General features: G+C 49.5%; 1 protein-coding gene across 1 annotated transcript in view; it reads right to left on the reverse strand.

The window, feature by feature from the left end:
- The window catches only part of PTPN5 (protein tyrosine phosphatase non-receptor type 5), a 529,877-nt gene extending 515,266 nt beyond the window's left edge, over positions 1 to 14,611 (reverse strand). The window contains exon 1 of the mRNA XM_086957871.1: positions 14,234 to 14,611. The gene's annotated coding sequence lies outside the window, so the exon portion shown is untranslated. The remainder of the gene's footprint in view (positions 1 to 14,233) is intronic.
- Positions 14,612 to 21,641: the final 7,030 nt, after the last annotated feature.

The following is a 21,641-nucleotide window of genomic DNA, read 5'->3' on the forward strand; positions in this document are numbered from 1 at the left end:
AAACGGTGTTGGATCTAGCCCTGATCTCTTGACTGGGTGAGAGCTTTCTGCTTAATTCAGAGACTCTGTCCCTCACCACCCCTTGTTGTAAATATTTTTGTCCACCCTAAGCGTGGAAGGGTATTCTCAGATGTGAGACCCTTGCTCATTGCACCATCAGGATTCAAGCAAACCGGGCCGAAGACGGCTGTAATGCCAGAAACCGGTCCCCGGGAGCTTGTTTCCTTCCCAGTGTAAGAATTGGCTTTTGTAGTTTGGTTTGCCCTGTTCCCATCATGCACTGGGACAGGAACAGACTAATTTGCATACAGCCAGGTTCTGAAACTGGGATGGTGCAGTGAGCTAAAAAACGGTGTTGGATCTAGCCCTGATCTCTTGACTGGGTGAGAGCTTTCTGCTTAATTCAGAGACTCTGTCCCTCACCACCCCTTGTTGTAAATATTTTTGTCCACCCCATGCTTCTCTGCTCAAAAATATTTGTTTAGCCCTCAGGCTCCCACCCTCTATTGTACTTCCAAATGCTGCTCACTTGCAAATGCAGCCTTACCATGCAAGCAACAGGCTGCTTGGCACCGTCACCGCACCCTTACAGCCCCCGGACGTTTGTTGTGAGCACAGTGGAGGTTTTCAATGGGAGCAGGGTAAGCAGCACAAGGAAACCCGGCTGCGAGCAACTGCGATTGAGGAGCAGGAGGTAGGAGGGGGAGCCCTGTTTATTCTGCCTGAAAAGTTGGGGGGATGTTTTGGGTGTGCCTGACTGCACTGTCTGTAGCCTGTTGTTACTGTAACCGCACCTTCAGTTGAGCTCTACGCTGACCCTGGGAAGGCAGCTTTGCTAAGCTGTGATATAACTAATTAATTTGACGTTCTGCTGTATTTTGCACTCTGTGGTGTCTCTACATGCCTAATTTGCCCTCTCATAGAACTCCGCGGAATACACAGACTTTTTGGGAAACTTTGATGAATTCCACGGAGTGAAGTTCTGCAAACTCCACCCAGGCCTTCGCTTGAGGTGGAGGTGGTACATCCTCTTGCCATGTTTGTTGTTTACATGCAGAGAGAAACCATAGAAGGGAGTAGGATTGAACCCTTTGAGCTTCTGTATGGGCACCCTGTGCAAGGGCCTCTCAATCTGGTGAAGGAGCGATGAGAGCAAGCTCCGAGAACAGCCCCCCAGATGTGGTCAGCTACATGTTGGTGCCCAGTACCCAGATTAAGTGCTTCTAGAAGGACAAAAAGAATCTAGGAGGTAATTAAATGGCGGTATGGCAATGAGGCCACTCTGGTCGTGTTTCAGCCTGGCCAAAAAGTGTGGGTGATGGAGCCTGTAGAGCCCTGGGTGTCAAAGATTGATGGTCTGGGTCCTATGAGGTGAAAGAACGCAAGAGTGAGGCACCTTCCTGGTGGAACTCGAGACTCTCAGGAACCCTTTAAGGGTTTTGCATGCCAATCGTCTGAAGCCCCACTTTGAGAGGTCGGAGGTAACCATGCTTCTGGTCAAGGATGATATAGTAGAGGAGGAAAGTGAACCTCTCACGGACCTCCTTTCTTCCAAGGAGCAGGATGAGTCAGTGGAGGGTGTCAGCCTATCCCCTACCCTAACCCTAGAGCAGCAGAGGGACTGCCCCCAGTCTTGGGCAGTTTGCCTCTCTTTTCACCTACACCCCAGGACTCACCGCATGGTGCACCATGATGTTGACACCAGGTACAGTATGCCTGTGAAGAGTAAAATCTACAGGCTATCTGATAAGATGGGTGCCAGCATAAAAGAAGTCCCCAAAATGCTGGAGTTAGGGGTCATTGAGCCCTCAAACAATCCTTGGTCCAGCCCAGTGTTGTTAGTCCCCAAGGCTGCTCTTCCAGGCACCAGCCCAGAACTTAGGTTCTGCGTGGATTACCAGTGGCTCAATGCTATCACCAAGACAGAAGAACATCCCATCCCAAAGCTGATGAGCTCATAGATCAGTTGGGAGCTGCAAAGTTCCGAAGCAAGTTTGAGTATTGTCTAAGTGCTGGCAGATTGCCTTGACCGGGGTGGCTTAAGAGAGGTTTGCGTTCTCTAACACAGAAGGGCAGTTCCAGGTCAGGGTAATGCCCTTCAGGTTGAAGAATGCCCCTGCCACCTTCCAGAGGTTGGATGAACTTGCTGAGTTGGAGAACCTCTGTGTCGCCTACCTGGACAATATTGTGGTTTTCAGCTCCAGCTGGGAGGGCCATTTGTACTACTTCAGGGAGGTGCTTCAGGTTCTGCAAAAGACAGGTCTGACTATCAATACCAGTAAGTGCCAGATATTTAATTAAGGAAACAACCCAATCAAAGGTGATAATGGAGCAGGGTATGAAATGGCAATCTTTTGCACCTCCTTGTACCTAGGACAAAGAAGTGGACTTCAAGGTTCCGCTTGCTGACCTTCTGCGTGGCTACAGGGGCACAATAAGCTGAAAGAGGTCTTTTTCTGAAGTTACCAGTTGACCAGTACTTAGTAGACATAGACTAGACCTTCCTGGTGGCCTCTGCTGAAGTGAGTTTTGGTCACTAACTGCTGTTCCTCAGGCCCTGGGAACCTTAGAAGTTACATGGAGGAGCTGTTCTAGAACCCCTAAATGTTGGGACTTAACATTTTTAGACTTCCAAATTGGTGGTATCAATGACCTTTTGATTTAAAAAAAACAATATAAGTACAATATAATGTCACTTACATTTTACTTCCACCCACTATAGCATAGGGCAGTGGGTCAGCTCAGTTCAACCACCGAATAACTTCCCTTTGAGTGACTGTATTTTGCTCTTTTACAAAGAGCACATACTGTAGTTCTCTTCAGTGCCTATGTTTTGTTTTTTTTTTTACTTTATGACTTTGGTGTTGCCTTTGTGTATAGAATCTAATGTGATAGCAGGAAGCTTTCTAGTGAGTTTGTTGTGGTAGCAGAAAGCTTTTTACTAGCTCTTCGTGATGAGCACGAGGCTGTTCGAGCTTTATCAGTTCCTGGCACCTGCTAATGTGTTCGAAATTCATTTTGAACTGGTCTTTATCTGACTGATGATATTTCACAAATTGTGTGTATTTGAAACTGTTCTTCATAAAGATGTCGTTCTTTTAGTATGTGCACAACGTAGTGCATTGAAAACTGCACTCCTGTATGTCATGCTGCTTAAGTATTTTAATTGAGGTCTATAGCTACATTTGTAAACAAATTTAGTTTGCATGTCCTGCTCATGTGGTTTTCTAGTGTGCTCTCGGTGATCTTGTATGTCCAGCTTATACAGATATTTAACTATTATATTACTACATTTAGTTTTGCCATTTATTCTAATTTACTGTCCTACCTACCTAACTTTGCAATTGTATCTATCAGTCTACCTTTGAACCCTATCTGGCTTGCTATCTGTCTACTCTATCTATCTTTGCCACTCTATCTGTCTGTCGGTCTACATTTTCAACCCTGTCAATCTATCTGTCTACTCATTCAGTCAATTTACTTCATTCGGAAAAATATTATAAAAGTAACATTAAAAACATACAATTTTAAATCGGAATACAATCAACTTATACATACAATAACTTTTTGTCCAATCTTTTCAGAGCAGAGAAAATATTTAAAATCAGCTCATATCAACATACCATGTCCAGTGATATCCATTTGTATTTATAGATGTTTGTTTAGATATCTGTCTATTCTATCTTTGCAAGGTCTGTCTACCTTTGCACCTGTATCTGTCTACTCTATCTATCTTTTCAACTCTGTCTGTCTACCTTTGCTCTATCTATCTGTCTACCTTTGCAACTCTATCTGACTATTTATCTATCTGTCAATTCCATCTATTTTTGCAACTCTATCAGTCTACCTTTGCAACCTCATCTATGTCTCTACCCTATCTGTGTACCTCTAGCTGCCTGTTTGTTTACCTTTGCAACCCTGTCTGGCTATCTGTCTACTCTATTTATCTTTGCAACTCTATCTGCCTGTCTACCTTTCCAACCCTATCTGTCTACTCTGTCTATGTTTGTAAATCTGTCAGTCTATCTGTCTACCTTTGCAATCTTATCTTATCTATCTATCTTTCTATCTTTGTAAATCTATCTATCTATCTATCTATCTATCTATCTATCTATCTATCTATCTATCTATCTATCTATATCTAGGCAACTTTCGCCATCAATGCAACTGTCTCTATATATGCAAATCTAGCTAGCTAGCTGGCTATGTAGCTAGCTGTCTTTGCAACACTTTCTATCGGTTTTGAAAAACCAAAGGTCTGCCTTAACTGCAGATACGGAGAGAAGAAAGTAAAATCATTTGAAATGAATATTGCTCACTCTAAGCTCCTCCTCTTAGGCACACGGCGTATACTCTCCTCCCCTCCCCCATGAGCAATGAATGTCATCTTACACTAAGTGCAACTCAATATACATTGTTTGTGTGTTTATGTGTGTGACTCTTCCGCACAGCGAAAAAAAATTACGGTGCAACATATAAAGCGTTTCTCAAGGAATTTTATGAATGGTAAAAATACTCTTAATTCACCACTCGTTAGTTTTATTTTACTGATGCGTATTTACCTATAAGCAGTCTTCGAGATAAGGCCTCGCATGAGTATATTGATGTTTGTACTTTACCTATAGTCTTTGTATATATGCAATTGAATTTGTGTTGTTTAAAGCTACCTAGAAAGCAACAGAACGATGCACATGGAGAGGAGGGAGGCATTGCCATAACCGTGCTTGTTCACAGCAGCAATAGAACATTGCATCCATGCGTACAAACACAAACGCATGAAAGGTGATTTGCCCCCACAAATGTAGTGGAAGTAATTCAACACCTGGGACATCCTGTTGTGTAAAAGGCGCTGTGATACGGAGCCTTTGAGCGTATGGAGCCCGCTTAAACCCACTAAGTGACTAGTTCTATTAGAAAACTAGGGGATGAGGGGGGACCCAGGGAGAGCCAGGCACGAGCCGGTCTCTTCCTGGGTAGGTTCGCGCGAGAATCAGGAAATCAGGTGGGACTGATTAGGGAACGGATATAAAGGGGTCAGGCTGATGGTTGGGAACTGCGTAGCGGGTGGCTATTAGGGAGGTTTGTTTTGCCGGCCGCGGTTTTCATGCTGCGCCGTCGGCTGGGCGGCTGTCGGCTGCACCTGCGGGCCCGGGAACTGTCCACACGGCTGTTTCCAGTGGTGGGCTTCACGGGGGGCTGTCTGGAGCGGATAGCTCTTCTACAGCTTTCAATGTAAACAGCTTTCAGCCTATTGATTGGCAGAGTTATGACGGGGGTATTGGTGATGGGGCTATGCCCAGTGGCAGTGACCAAGTTTTCTTTTCTGATCAAGCTTTCGGCGGGAATTTTCATGCTGAGGATTTGGAGGAGGGGGAATTGAGAGACTCGACTTGTGGGCTTTTGGCAGCACGGGCCAAAGGGGGTGGGATGGGGCAACCCACTGTTTCTCGTGTTTTGCAGGTGTCTCGAGCGGACCATGCAGGTGTACGAGGGGCAGTGAGGTCTGGACCTTCGCAGAAAGATCGTGGGGCTGTCACGCTGCCGTCCGAGCAGTTGCCCAAAGGTAAGGATGGGTGGTGGTCTGTGTGGCAACCTAGGGAGAGTCTCCCTGTGAAGAGTACAAGGTCTGTTGGTACGGAAGTTGGGGTTGTTGAGCGAGTCGCTCTGGAATCAAGGCCTGAGGGGCCGGTATTTTCGAATGTTTCTACTGGGGTGGGGGCTATGGCTGAGCGAGTCGCTCTGGAATCAAGGCCTGAGAGGCCGGTATTTTCGAATGTTTCTACTGGGGTTGGGGCTATGGCTGAGCGAGTCGCTCTGGCACAGAGGCTTGAGCGGCCGGTATTTTCGAATGCTGCTGAAGGGGTTGTGGTTGAGCGAGTCGCTCTGGCACCAAGGCTTGAGCGGCCGGTATTTTCGAATGTTTCTACTGGGGATGGGGTTGTGGTTGAGCGAGTCGCTCTGGCACCAAGGCTTGAGCGGCCGGTAATTTCGAATTTTCCTGTGGGGCAAGTTGCCAATGAAGTTTCTACTGGGGGGACTGGGGGAAAGGTTGCCACACAGGTTGCGGAGGATAGTATCCTACCGAAAAAGTTACCTTATTCTGGGGTGGGGATGCCTTTGGGATCTCATTTGTCCGAAAAGACGAAGAATCTGATTTGGTCTGGGGCTTTTGTGGATGTTTTTCGTCTCCTCCATAGAGATGTTCAGGCAAAAGAGGGGTCGAAGGAGGAAGAGTTGGAACTGGCTCGGAGGCCTCGGGTTCCGAAATCTATTGAGAACTGGACTTCGGCCTTTTTGATTTATGCCAGTGTTTATTGTCAACGTCATCCTGACAAGGCTATTGATATGTTTAAATATGCTGATATTGTCCGCAAGGCCCACAGTTATTTTGGTGGTTTTGCCTGGTTGTCTTATGATGATGAATTCAGGGCCCGCATGAGCGCTTTTCCCGAGCGTTCATGGGGTGAGGTTGATTCTGAGCTATGGTTACAGTGGATGGCGTCGGCTAATCCGTCTGCTACGACCCACACGGCTAGCGGACAGCCAGTGTATTATCGGCCCTTTCCAGCTCGCCCCGCTCAGTCTGGGGCGGGGGTTTGGGGCAGAGGTCAATCAGCCGCCACTGGCACTTGCTGGCACTTTAACCGGGGTTCCTGCAACAGGCCAGCGTGTCGGTACAAGCATGAGTGTTCTCAGTGTGGAGGGAAGCACCCCCTCACCCACTGTTTTCCTGGACAACGAATGGGCGACCAGGGACGAGGTTCAGGGGGTAGGGGCCAGCCGCAGCAGTCTGTTCACAAGGGCTCCTACTCCTATTAGACAGACGGTTCTCGATCTCTGGCTAGTGGATTATCCGGATTTTGAAGCCGCTAAGATTTTGTCTTGGGGTTTCAAACTGGGTTTTCGGATCGGATACCAGGGGCCCAGGGTGGGTAGGTGGTCGGACAATTTGAAGTCTGTGAAGGAGAGTCCCCAGGTGGTGAGAAAAAAGCTGGACGCCGAACTTGCGGCTGGTAGAATTGCTGGTCCTTTCGTGTCTTGTCCTCTGCCTGATTTGATTGTTTCGCCCCTGGGCGTGGTGCCCAAGAAGGCGGCAGGGGAGTTTCGGCTTATCCATCATCTGTCCTGGCCTGAGGGTACCTCCATCAATAACTTCATCGATCCAGCTGACTCGACCGTTACTTATGCCTCAGTGGACGATGCCTTACGGCTCGTGCGCCTGGCAGGTGTTGGGGCGTTGCTGGCCAAGAGCGACATTCAGTCGGCTTTTCGGCTACTGCCCATCCATCCTTGGGATTTCAGTCTTTTGGGAATGCAGTTTGAGGGTTGTTTCTACGTGGATCGAGTATTGCCAATGGGCTGTTCCGTGTCCTGCTCCCTTTTTGAAGCTTTCAGTACCTTCTTACAGTGGAGATTCACTTTTGTCACTGGCCACTCTCTGGTCTGTCATTACTTGGATGATTTTCTTTTCATTGGGGAAGGTCGCTCCGGGCAGTGTCAGTCGGCTTTGAACAGCTTTCAGGCACTGGCGGAGGAATTGGGCGTTCCTTTGGCGCCTGACAAGACTGAAGGCCCCTGTACGTCCCTGGTTTTCTTGGGGATTGAAATTGACACGCTATCTATGATGGCGAGATTGCCTGCCCCTAAAGTGCAAGAAATGTCAGATTTCATACAACTGGTCTTGGGGGAACGGAAAGTTGCTTTGAAAATGGTACAAAAGCTGTTGGGATACCTCAATTTTGCTTGTCGGGTAGTGCGGGCGGGTAGGACTTTCTGCAGGCGTCTGGGGTTGTCCATGTCCGGTGCGACCCTTCCCCATCATCGGGTTCGCATTACCGCCGCTGTCCGTTCCGATCTGACAGTTTGGCTGCAGTTTCTGCAGGATTTCAATGGCGTGTCCTTGTTTTTTGCGGATGAGGACATGGTGTGGCAAGTGCAGTTGTTTACTGATGCTTCCGGGGCTCACGGCTTCGGGATCTTTTGGGACGGTCGGTGGTGTGCGGCCGGATGGCCGGCACACTGGCAGGAACAAGGCCGTAGCATCGCCTTTCTGGAGCTCTTCCCACTACTGGTTGCATTGTATCTGTGGGGGGATGAGTTCCGGAATAGATCAGTTCTGTTTCATGTGGACAACTTGGCAGTTGTACATCTTGTCAATCACCAGAAGGCTCGTGATTTAAGGGTGTTGCGCTTACTGCGCGCATTCATGCTACGGTGTCTGCAATTGAATATTGTGTTTAAAGCACGGCATGTTCCCGGTACCTCTAACTGCATCGCTGACTCTTTGTCTCGATTTCAGTGGGCAGAGTTCCGCAAGTTAGCTCCTGGGGCGGACCTGGAACCAACAGCGATCCCACAGTACGTATGGGACCTGGGGGATTGAGGGTTCACCAACTGGTCGAGCAGTCGGTGGCTGCCTCCACGAGGCGGGGGTATGTGAAGGCTTGGAGTGAATTTCTGCAGTTCGGTAAGGATTGGGTGGGATCGCCTGGGGCTGTTTGGTCTGACGAACAGGGCATCTTGCAGTTTGTGTTGCATTTGGCTGACAAGGGTTTATCGCCCACTACCATTTCGGGCAAATTGGCTGGGATTTCTTTTTATGGGCAGCTTTGGTGGGGAAGGGATCCGGTTGGGGGGGTGTTGGTTCGTAACATGTTGAAAGGTTTGGCCAGGCTTCGGGCTGGTGGTCCCCAGCTCCGGCAGCCTGTTACTTTTGAGTTGCTTCAGTTGTTGTTACCAGGGTTGGAGGCGTGTTGTCACGATGCCTTTGAGTGTGCCAAATTCCGTTTGTGTTTCATTTGGTTGTTCTTTGGGGCATTCCGGGCATCTGAATTGTTGGGGTTACGGGGTAGGGTAGGCATGACTAGTAGTGAGGTGGTGTTGGAAAGTGAGAGGTTGCGGCTGTGGCTGCGGGCCTCCAAAACTGACCAGTTGGGCCGGGGTAAGTGGGTGTTCCTGGGCAGGAGTGGAGTTTCTGCATGTTGCCCGGTTGGGGAATGGGAAGGGTTTGTCTCCTCTCCGCATTTTGTACAAGGGTCTATATTTTGTCACGTGGATGGGAGTCCCATTGTGGCATCCCAATTGTTGGCTGTCTTGCGCAAGGTGTTGTTGCGCCTGGGGAAGGACCCGGTTCTGTTTGGTACACATTCATTTAGAATTGGTGCGGCAACGGAGGCCGCTCGTTTGGGGTGGGACTGGTCCCAGATCCGGCGCATTGGGCGTTGGCGTTCCAAATGCTGTGAGAAATATGTACGAAAGTAGTGCATTTTTGGCTTGTCTAACATTTCTTTTTCTCCTAGGTCCTTGGCCGTCGGTCGCCGGAGGCAAACGGCGGGTGTGGATACTGGGGCACTCTTTTATTAAACGTGCAGCTTTAGCCGCTGCCAATCAGCTCTGTGGGAGATCGTTGGGTCTCAACAGCACGTCACACGAGGTCTCCTGGCATGGAACTGGGGGCATGCGCTGGGGCGGGCTTTTTCCCGCCTTGGCAGCTTTGGTTTCCCAGTGTTTGGGGGGCCCTCCGGATCTCCTGGTGCTACATCTGGGAGAGAATGACCTGGTTACTTTATCGGGGTTGACTTTGTTGAAACTCATGAAGCAAGACTTGGAAATTATAAGAACAACATGGGTGAACACCGGGTTGATATGGACTGAATTTGTACCTCGTCTACAATGGCGTGGAGCCAGGAACCATTCTGCTATCGAAAAGGCCCGGAGAAAAGTGAACAGGACGATGCGACCTTTTTGTCATACTTTGGGTATATATTGTTTGAATCATTATCATTTACAGGTCTCGGAACATCATTTATTTTGTGAGGACGGAGTGCATCTTTCAGCTTTGGGTCTTTCTTTTTACCTGTTGGAGCTCAGGGATTTGATCAGTAAAGTTCTTCAAGTTCAGTTATGGTGTGCCCCTTCCTGTTCTTTTGGTGGGGCAGGAAAACACTAAAGGTTTTCCTGGGTGGCGGGGTTTTTTGTAGGGGGGTGGGCAGCCTGGAGCGGGTTGGCCATCCTGAAGGGTAGCGTGGGTAGGTTAGGGGTAGTAGGTAGGAGTTTTCGTTCTGGGTTTTGGGATTCAGTTTTGCAAGATCATTGTACAGTTGGAATTTGTAAATAAATAAATAATGAAATGTGTTTCGTGAAATGATGATGCACCTGTCCTAAAATAAAGTGGCCTTTTTTGCTCCTAAAAGAAAGAGGTGGACAATGATTTCTTGCGCGAGGGGGGACCCAGGGAGAGCCAGGCACGAGCCGGTCTCTTCCTGGGTAGGTTCGCGCGAGAATCAGGAAATCAGGTGGGACTGATTAGGGAACGGATATAAAGGGGTCAGGCTGATGGTTGGGAACTGCGTAGCGGGTGGCTATTAGGGAGGTTTGTTTTGCCCCACCCACCCTCCCTCTTTTCTTTTACATTTGGGTAGGGATTCTTTTTCTTCTGTTGCGGTACTTTAGGTGCTGCTCCTTTCCTTAGCTTGCCACAGTTAGGATGGGTGCAGGTGTGCTAACTAGAGGCGGGGTTTTTTGTAGGGGGGTGGGCAGCCTGGAGCGGGTTGGCCATCCTGAAGGGTAGCGTGGGTAGGTTAGGGGTAGTAGGTAGGAGTTTTCGTTCTGGGTTTTGGGATTCAGTTTTGCAAGATCATTGTACAGTTGGAATTTGTAAATAAATAAATAATGAAATGTGTTTCGTGAAATGATGATGCACCTGTCCTAAAATAAAGTGGCCTTTTTTGCTCCTAAAAGAAAGAGGTGGACAATGATTTCTTGCGCGATGGTTCTTGCATGCACTAGGTTTTGTAGCGCACTTGCTTTACCACTGATCCCAACATGCAGCGTTTTTTTCTTTGACCATATTTGGCGCTCCGCTGGGTTTTGCCTGCGTCCACTCTGTAGGAATATCTTATACATTCATACATTCCTAGTTCGTGAATAGAGTAACCATCAGTATGTTGGCATAATACTAGAAATTTCGTCTCATAAATTCTGCGTGGTCCTCGTAACAAAAATCCTCTGCGGGGGACTGTGGCTTCCCCATCCAGGGGCTGGCACCGGTCGCTCAGACGTGGGGTTTTCCAGTGAGCATGCAGTGGTTGCTGCATATTTCTTGAAGACACAGTTAACACCAGCTAAGCCCGTTTCTATGGAAACAGCACCAAGGTGCAAAGCACAATTAGCCTTGCAATTACAACGTTATGTACGCAATAAAAAGTAACTAACATATCATTTATGGAACGAAAAGGTACATGACCGTCGGCATGGCGACGTGTATATGAAGTATAAAATTGGCATTATCTGATTAATTCAAAAAGAACGTTGTCTGTATACATAGATGTGGTTATGGCTCCGACGTTTGTCTGATCATCTACGGCCTTCTTACAACCGCTCGCTGAACAGTAAAGGCGGCACGTCAGATCCGGACACGCACCGTGCACTGCTGGTGGCCCGCTGCCTGCTGCCGGCTGTGGGCTGCTTGCTGCCGCGGGACGCCATGGTAACGCGGCGTGAGGTACAGCCGCGCGCCAGAGAGCGTCCCACGCCGCCTGCGCCGGACTGCAGCAGCGTGCGTCAGCCGCGCGGACACGTTCTCGCGACCACGGCAGGTCGCTCTGCAACAGACACCCGGACTGCGGTCTCGGCCGCGACAATGGAACTACAGGCGCGGCTGGATATGTGCAAAAAGCGGATCATCTGCAGAGAATTGAGCGAGGTCCGCGCATCGACGAGGAAGCAGATCATTTGCCCGGTGTCCTTTGGGACGTGATCTACCTGCTGCACGGGCGAAAGAACAGCTATCGATCTTGAGAATTCATACAAGGGCAAACGTGCCTCCAGCTCTCCAGACCATGCTGCATTCCTTGGCTCGTGTGCTAGGCATGCACGGCCGGTGCTGCGCGCCCCCTTCATCTGCATTTGACTACCTCCTGGCAGTCAGGAGCCGATATATCGCAGTAAACACTGACAGACCTTACGTGTGAAGCTGCCGCGAGCTTGTTTTATTAAACGGGTGTCTCTGCAGTCTGCGGCCGTGCTGCACCAGTGCAACAAGTGCAGAGCGTCTCTCGCTCTGCACACGGCGGCAACTGGCAATTCGAGTACGTACTGTCAGCTGCACTGCACAGGCACGAGCCACTGAGACTAAAGTTTAGCACACTAATGGCCATGGAGCATCGATGTGCATGTGCTTATGAGACTGAGATCCTGCGCGAGACGCAGAGACGGAAACACTGCACGTGTATGGCCAGCTGGGGCTGGCTGCGGCACCAGGATGAGCTAATGAAGCTGGAACACTGCTGATGCATTAGCTATGGCCCCTGGAGTACTGGACATGCATAAGATTGGAAGGCTGCGATCATTCGCACGTAGGCGCTATTGACACCTGTTCTCTGCGCATGCATGAGCTAGTTACAATCAAACGCAGTTTGTTCATGCGCAGCCACTGCAACACTGCCAATGTCTGTGCTGGTCGCCTGCCATCTAGCTAGGGAAACTGTACATATAAGAATGAATCACCAACACTGGATTCTGCACGCCCATGGGCCAATGAGACTGGAATGTTCACATGTGTGAGGCAATAGGAAGCAAACACGAAACACACGAGCTCATGAGAATGGAATACTGCATGTGTGGGGAAACTGCACCTGCATTAGCAACGAGCGGGGGGAGGATGGTAAAGTGAGAGTCAACAGACGGGGGTATAAAATCAAATTCCAAAAACGGAGGTACGCGACCTATATCGGCTCGGAAACTGCACCTGTTCAAGACAACTGGAACAAACGCCGCACATAAACATAAAGACACAATGCACATATAAACTGAATGGAACACTGGCCACATAAGAGTTAATTAGACCGGGGCACTGCACGTGTGAGTTAAAATTAGAGTGGAACACTACACGTGCACAGGCTAATAAAACTGGAACCGCACGCGTGTATGAACAGATTAAACTTGAACATTACAGCACATGCCTGAGGTAACTACAGTGGAACATTGCACATTCATGCACTGGGACTATACCAGTGCACATGCTCGTGCTGCTAGATGTATGCCGCTAACGTATGCTCAAGTGGTAATGAGCATGCATGAATTACTGACACGGGAAGTGCGCGTTCAGGAGCCATTGAGAATAGTACGCCGCACACTTAGGAGATAGTAGTGAGAACTAGACCCGTCTCACACATGAGGAAATAAGAGTCGTATGCTGCGAGTGTAGACATTAATAGCATCGAGGCTTCACCTGTGCGAACTTATGAGAAGGGTGTGAGGAGAGTAGAACGCTGCATGTGCAGGGTCAAATGAAAGTGGAGCTGTGCACACGTGTGAGCTAACGAGACAGAAACTGCACACCTGTATGAAACGATGACAGGAAACAGAGCGCATTAAAACACTTCCTCTGGAGCTTTGCGTGGCATGAGCTGAAGCTGGATCGGTGCACCTGTACGAGTAAACGAGACCAGGGCACTCTGCACATGTAACCTATTAAAAACTGACACACTGCACATGCATATGGCTGGATTTGTATACAAACTTGAACATTGCACACATATGAGTCAACCAGACATGAATGTTGCACATGCTTGAACTAATGTGACTGGATCAACGCACACGTATTAGTCAACGGGACTGGAACAATACACTTGTATGGCTTAAAAAGACTGGAATACTGCAAATGGATGAGCTACAGGACGTGCAATAGGCCACACGATAGAGCTACTGGGGAACTAACGAGACCGGAACATTTCACGTGCATAATTTAACATTGCCGGAACTCTGCTCGCATGCAAGCCGAGAAGGAAGCACTGAATACGTATGATCTAACCTGGCGTGGAGCAGTGCACATGCATGAGTTTAATCAGACTAGAACACTGCACGTGTACGAGCTTGTGAGGGTAGTTATGAGATAACCGGAACTGGAACATTTGGCATGTATGATCTGTTCAGATTGAAACACTGCAAACGACTAAACTATGCAGATTAAAACGCTGCACATATATGAGCTCGTAAGAATGGAACACACGACAAATGTGCAAACCGAGACAGATACACTGAGTAGCTATGAGTTAATCAACAGTATACTACTGCACGTCTAGATAATCAGACTGGAGCGCTGCACATGTACGGGCTGGAACTGAAAAAACTGCGTAAATCTGAGCTAATGATCCAGGGGCACTGCGGATGTCTGGGCTTGTAACAGTGAGGGCACACGCTGGCCCCTCACACGCACACTGAGGGTCTTTACCTGGCGAGAGTCGCAGGGCAGGAGCCTCGTCAAGCCGTCGGTCCTCTGTGCCTGCGGGCGCTGTCCAGTCGCCGGTGCTGAACTCCTTGCGGCGCCGCTCGTCCGGGCATTCATGAACCTTTTCCAAAGAGATTCGCCCTGTCTCCGAGGTTCATACGGTGCACCCTGTCTCAGGTTCGTGCACACTGCTCTGGCGCCGGTGCACCCTGTCTCCGAGGATCATGCACCCTGTTCCCAGCGCCCGTGCACCTTCCTCCCGGCGCTCGCGCACCCTGCTCCCGGCGCTCGTGCACTCTGCCGCTGCGCTCGTGCACCCTGGCACCTGCGGCACTAAGGCCTAGGGCCTGCCGTGGCATCCGTAGTGTGAGGCCCCTGCCTACAGACTGAGCCCACCGCCCCCTCTCGTGCGCACGAATCTTTCCCCCCTCATCCTCCTCCTCTCCCCTTCTTTGCTCGCTCCCCCACCCCTCAACTCTGTGACGGGCTGACAGGCCCTTCACAGCCGCCCACACCGCCTTTCCTGGATTACACAGCGGCGTGGCCCTCCACACATGAGGGGAGGGGTTATTCCGGTGTCAGCAAGAGACGACTACAGGCCTGCAGGGTCCAGAAAGGGGTTAATACTTGGCCAATGCGGTTAGACGTGCGCTAATCCACCCACGTTTCTAGGACGCTTTTATCAATGACGTTTTCCACGCGATGTGATTTAAGACCCTGCGCGTAAATTTCCTTTTTTTAATTAAAAACGACACTGAGCAGCAGAAGTCACGACGTCCGTATGCCGGGAGGTGTGTTCCTGCCAACACGCGGGAGGGAGCGAGCACTCGGTGGAGCTCTCTGTCATATTCTGACCGGAGACCAATCACAACTGAAGCCATTCTTTCATTAAGAAAAAAGAGCCCTGGCCGCCTCGTGACGCGCAGCCTTTCACTGCATACCTGCGCCGAGGCTCCGTGCGCGCGGCGCCCACGTCTTCTCACAGTGCCACCATTACTGAGGAGGAAGTGACACGTTATTTGTGTGAGTGAGGAGGGGACGGGACGCCGCCATCGGAGCTTGGAGGCTGAGATGACACACACCAGTCACTCTGAGGCAGGGTGAAAGATTAATGTAAGAGGCTAACATGTCATTAGCGTGCTTACCATTAAAACACATTTACTCTTGCTGCACTTGGAGACAATGCAGTAGAAGTTCCCCATATCGTAATAATGCTTTCCGAATTTTAATTTCTACGCCCAGCGCTCTCCACCGTTACCCAATAATGCTCGATGCACAACATTCTCTAACATAATATGATAGACAGACTCTCTTTAACCACATAAGAACAACATTTGACCAAAGATATGTAACTGACAAAAACCTTCCGACTCCACAAGACTCCCACACCAACATACACCATCGATCTATTTAGTGAGTTATCTTAACCATACCCACTGGCACCTGCAGCTTACCCTCTTAGGTATTTACCTGGCGAGTGATGCTGTCTATATAGGGGTCGATTCAGATTCTGGAAAAAGCGCTCCGATTAGCCGTACGGAGCGTTTTTCCCGTACGAATCGTACACCTTCAACGTCCCTGCACGAACGAGCAAGTACGATCCGAACCCAATGCGCCACTCCGTACGACTCGTATCAAACACCGTAAAACTAGAAATTACATACGGATTGTTTCCGGGTGACGCTGTACGCTACGTCTGTATGTAAATAGGCAGCCATTTCCGAATCAGGAAGTACGATCCGTGTTGACCACACTCCGTACCGCCCTTTTGCTACGAGAGCTGTAAAGAGCCGTAAAACCTGAGTCCGGCCCGAACTGCACCTCAGTACGCGACATACACGACATGAACCCCCTCGAGTGTGTCATCCCAGCCCTGTACGCATACGATCTCGTATATAGAAACTGACGACGGCGCAGACGGTGAGTACAATGTACCACAACAACGGAAGTATACCTGTACGGTCTGCCACACGCTAGCGCATATCACCATTGCTACAGTGATACATGCCGCACATACGCCATTAACGTCGGGGACGGTGCGCCACATGCTAGCGCATATCACCATTGCAATAGTGATACGTGCCGCACATATACCATCAACGTGTGAGGTACGGTGCACCACACGCTAGCGCATATCACCATTGCAATAGTGATACATGCGGCACATACGCCATCAACGTATGGGGGGGCATGGTGTGCCACACGCTAGCGCACATCACTATTGCAATAGTGATACGTGCCGCACATACGCCATCAACGTGTGGGGTACAGTGCACCACACGCTAGCGCATATCACCATTGCAATAGTGATACGTGCCACACATACGCCATCAACGTGTGGGGGGGCAGGGTGCGCCACACACTAGCACATATCACTATTGCAATAGTGATACGTGCTGCACACACATCTGAAATGTCGGGTATGGTGCGTCACATCTGAGTGGTGGGTGGCAAAGACCCCCAGCAGTGCCCAGACATGACAGCGGTGGGTGGATATGACTCCCAGCAGTGCCCAGACATAGGAGAGGGGTGTGTACAGGACCCCCAGCAGTGCCCAGACATGACTGGGGTGGGTGGATATGACTCCCAGAAGTGCCCAGACATAGGAGAAGGGTGTGTACAGGGCCCCCAGCAGTGTCCAGACATAGGAGAGGGGTGTGTACAGGACCCCCAGCAGTGCCCAGACATGACAGGGGTGGGTGGACATGACTCCCAGCAGTGCCCAGACATGCCAGGGGTGGGTGGATATGACTCCCAGCAGTGCCCAGACATAGGAGAGGGGTGTGCACAGGACCCCCAGCAGTGTCCAGACATAGGAGAGGGGTGTGTACAGGACCCCAGCAGTGCCCAGACATGACAGGGGTGGGTGGATATGGCTCCCAGCAGTGCCCAGACATAGGAGAGGGGTGTGTGCAGGACCCGCAGTAGTGTCCAGACATAGGAGAGGGGTGTGTGCAGGACCCGCAGTAGTGTCCAGACATAGGAGAGGGGTGTGTACAGGACCCCCAGCAGTACCCAGACATGACAGGGGTGGGTGGATATGACTCCCAGCAGTGCCCAGACATGACAGGGGTGAGTGGATATGACTCCCATCAGGGCCCAGACATAGTAGAGGGGTGTGTACTGGACCCCCAGTAGTGCCCAGACATGACAGGGGTGGGTGGATATGACTCCCAGCAGTGCCCAGACATAGGAGAGAGGTGTGTACAGGACCCCCAGCAGTGTCCAGACATAGGAGAGGGGTGTGCACAGGACCCCCAGCAGTGCCCAGACCTGACAGGGGTGGGTGGATATGACTCCCAGCAGTGCCCAGACATAGGAGAGGGGTGTGTATAGGACCCACAGCAGTGTCCAGACATAGGAGAGGGGTGTGTACAGGACCCCCAGCAGAGACACGAGACGGTGAATGTGTAGGCGTTGTGGGAGACTCAGGAGAGTCTTCACTGAATTCTGGGAGTCCCGCTTCTGAACTCTCATTGCAGCTGGTCGTCACCGCAGCGCGCAATTGTGGGTTTGCTTCCTCAGCCTATCTCACTCACCTTACCTCTTTGTCTTCGTCCCTCCATTGTCGTCCACATGGTTGGCAGTTGACCGGCAGCGATCTGTTCTTCTCTTCTGCCAACCTTCAATTGATGACGTGTAGAGAGCGTGCTGGGTGTCAGCAAAGTTTTTCTTACGCAGCGACATTCTAGTGACGTCTGGGGAATTTCTTGGAACGCTCCTTCTTCACCGGACACGTCACTCTTTCTTTCACGCTTCACGCTAATCATGTCGTTTCGACGTGGCAGCCATCTTTTGTTTGTTTGAGTCGCTATAGCAACAACTGCCGCTCGTAGCGTTTATGGTCAACGCATGAGACTTAGCTCCTTTTTATTTCCTTCTATGATATACACACCTGTGTATATTTGAAATCTCTGCATTTTCTTCATGGTGCTGACCATGATGTTTAGTTTAAAGGAAGTGTGGAGCAACGGAGTGGAAGAGACTTTACTCATGGACTTGATCACTTTCTACTTGGCTAACGAAACTCCACGGTGACTGCGGGGAGCTCAGCGGCGTCTGCAGGGAGCAGTGTACACAGACCCCGGGTGAGAGGTCACTCACCGGAGCTGGCATTATTTATTATTTTGTTTAGATGTGCCTAGCTTCTCAGTGTTTGTGATGATTGCATGCTGTTTTGAGCATAATCTTTTGTTTTGTTTCTTTAGCTTTTTGGTGGTCTCTGCTGTGTTTGCCCTATCGTCTGTTTGTGGGATTAGGTTGACATCTTTTAACTCTACTGTGTGCCCTTCTTTCGGGGAGTTCTGAGTCAGGCTTTGTCAAAATCAGTTTACTAGGGTTATGTTGTACCTCGTAGTGTATCCCATGTAGGGCTTGGTGTAGTTTTGTTCATCAGTGTGGGTGTGGTGTCATTGTGGGTAGTCAATGCCTATACCTGTTCACAGGGTGTGTATCCCCACTGGTCCTTTTTATTTCTTCCCAGGGTTTTTATCCTTACCTTGCGGTGTACCCTTTTTAGGGGAGGTTGGGTATTTGCGGGTCGTCCATGCCCCATGTTTATTACCAGGATTACTTTCATGCGGCGCACCCTTTGTGGGTAGTCCATGCCCATTTTTATTCCGAGGTTTAGCGTCCTGTGGTGTACCCTTTTCAGGGGAAGTTGAGTCTTGGTGGGTAGTCCATGCCCATTTTGTACCCTTTCAGGGGAGGTTGTTTCTTTGCGGGTAGTCCACGCCCATCTTGCGTCCCAGGGTTATTTTCCTTACCCTGCGGTGTACCCTTCTCAGGGGAGGTTGTTTATTTGCGGGTAGTCCACGCCCATCTTGCGCCCCAGGGTTGTTTTCCTTACCCTGCGGTGTACCCTTTTCAGGAGAGGTTGAGTCTTTCCGGGTAGTCAATGCCCATTTTTATTCCCAGGATTAGTGTCCTGCGGTGTACCCTTAACTTGGGAGGTTGAGTGTTTGCGAGTAGTCCATTCTCCACACTCTGCGCTGTCCCCTGTTTTTGGTGGAGATTGTTTGTGCACTATGTTCTTCTCGGAGTCTACCTTCTTGCAGCTACTGGCCAGGGCTTCATTTTGGTAAGATTTTGAGTTGTGTATTTATCATACGTTTAGTGTCAGCATATCTTTATCAGGGGTATTTTTTTTTTCCTGTGGTGAATTTTTGTCAAAGGGGTTTGCTCTCTTGTGTTATTTTAAGTGAGTCTTACCCCTATTGTGTCTCTCCCAGTCTACACTCATTTTTGTTTCTAGGGTGTTTATCCTGTGGTGTACCCATGTGTGGGGAGGTTATGAGTGTCAGCATCTAACTTAGCTTTTGGTCTTGTTTTTTTTTTTCGAAACCATGTTGTTTCATTAAGGGAGGGGGATGAGGCATATTATGACATAATGATGTTTTCTTTGTTCTTTTCTCTGCTAAAGATACCTCATGCTAACGTCATCTCATGTTGTACATTATTACTTTTGGTTCATCTCAATTGTGTACTTTCCTGCTGATTGTTGCATTTAAGGTATTATTGCAGATTATTCCTTTATTCTGCTCTTACTCCATAAGGGAAGAGGATGTGTAGTAAATGTCCTCTCCACTGTTCTTCTCTGGCTAGACTGTACTATGTTATCGGTGACATCATAGAATGTCTGGGTGTCCCTCTAGCTCACAGTGTCTCTCTCTTACTTACTGTGGCAGTTGGTCATCTCAGGCTGAGCTGCTAACAGCTGGCTCCTGGTGGGGTTTTCCTTACAATCTTAACCTGTCTATCTAACCTGGAAGGAACCTGCAATAAAGGATCCTAACTTACTAAGCGGACTCTGCATCTTCCTTTACCACAATGACCATGTTTGAACTTGGGGGGCAGAGTGGGCAACAGAGAGGTGATGGATAAAACCCTGACCTGTTGACTGTGTGTGAGTATCTGAATGGTACAGAGGCTCCCTCCATCCACACACACTGTAGTGACACTCCTCACAGGGGCAACTATCACCACACCATACAGTTGCTAGCACAGAACACACACTGGCTGTCAATTGAAGTGGCAGACATGTCCAAAATTCCGAAAATGACAAAGCTAATGTGCCTACAATTGTGAATGTGAAAAACATTGATGCATTCTTGACACACCCGCAACCACATGCGAAATCTGAATACTGCAGTATGCACACCAAGAAAATACTGTGTTGCACCACCAATCCATACATGTAGCAATAAACGATGTGGAACAATAATCTCTGGAAGCCAATAACATTGCCTGTAAATCCAACAATGACTGCATTGTCCAGCAGCACAGTCTAAGTGCACAGTGACAATTTCACATCAGAAATAACGTACACAGCACACCACTGACAAGGCCAAACAGGCAGGTCCATCACACCTCCCATGCACAACACCCCAATCACTCCGTCAATGTGAGTGATACAGCTCAAGTAGTGAGAACTCATAATCTGGGTATCAATAACTGGGCAGCTATATCAAGTAAGCCAAGGTCACATTGTGCGGCTGCCCATCCATATTACTTACAAACAACTTGCAACAATTCTTGTGAATATGCACACACGCACTGCCCAGTGGGAGTATGCACCAGCCAATTTTTGTATACATGGACAGTGTGCACATGTAGCTAACACATGAGAAGTACAAAGTATACCAGGGACAAAGGCCACTGAGGCAGACCCCTGCTGAACTCCATGTAGAGACTCATGATCAGTGCCAAAATATCATGAAGGGCAAACACAGTGCACATGTCGTGCAACAGTTAAGGTACCAACACGTGTCACAGACCTCCCTCCGACATGATGTTGTCATAAGCAATTTGCATACTAATACATTGCACCCTAGGAGGACATGCGCAAAAATGAAAGACCCTAAGCAGGGGACAAATGTGGAGGAGGGGAAGGGATGTAAATGAGAATCTGCTGAATATGGGGCATTTAAATGACAATGCATAAAGTGCCTGTCTGACCACACCACCCCAACCCAACCGTGGGAGTGTTACCAGGCTTCGGAGCACTGCAGGTAGCATGTGACACACATGACAACAAACAGACAGGTACCTACCCCCTCCTTGCTGCTGTCCCTCCTACAACTGTCTATGGAGGTCTGGGAAAACCACTTCCAGGATCCGGAGCATGTGGGGGGTGAGGTAACGGGTGCCGCCATGCCGTCGTGGAGCTTCAAGCTTCAGCTGGACCCAGGCTATACGGTGGGTCCAGCACCGGATGTCCTGCCACCTCTTGCAGATGTTACGTATCCTCCAGCGAGGGGCCCCCTCACTCCTAACAGCCCTGGCTTTGTCCAGCCAGATCTCTCCCTTCTCATAGGCAGATACCTGTCAGGAAGATAAAGTGAAACAACATCAGTACACCTGGTCCAAGTCGCAAAGACACACACTTGCACCACATTGACGATGACAACAG

Source organism: Lissotriton vulgaris, chromosome 2_1 (genome assembly GCF_964263255.1).
Source record: "Lissotriton vulgaris chromosome 2_1, aLisVul1.2, whole genome shotgun sequence".
Taxonomy (NCBI): domain Eukaryota; kingdom Metazoa; phylum Chordata; class Amphibia; order Caudata; family Salamandridae; genus Lissotriton; species Lissotriton vulgaris.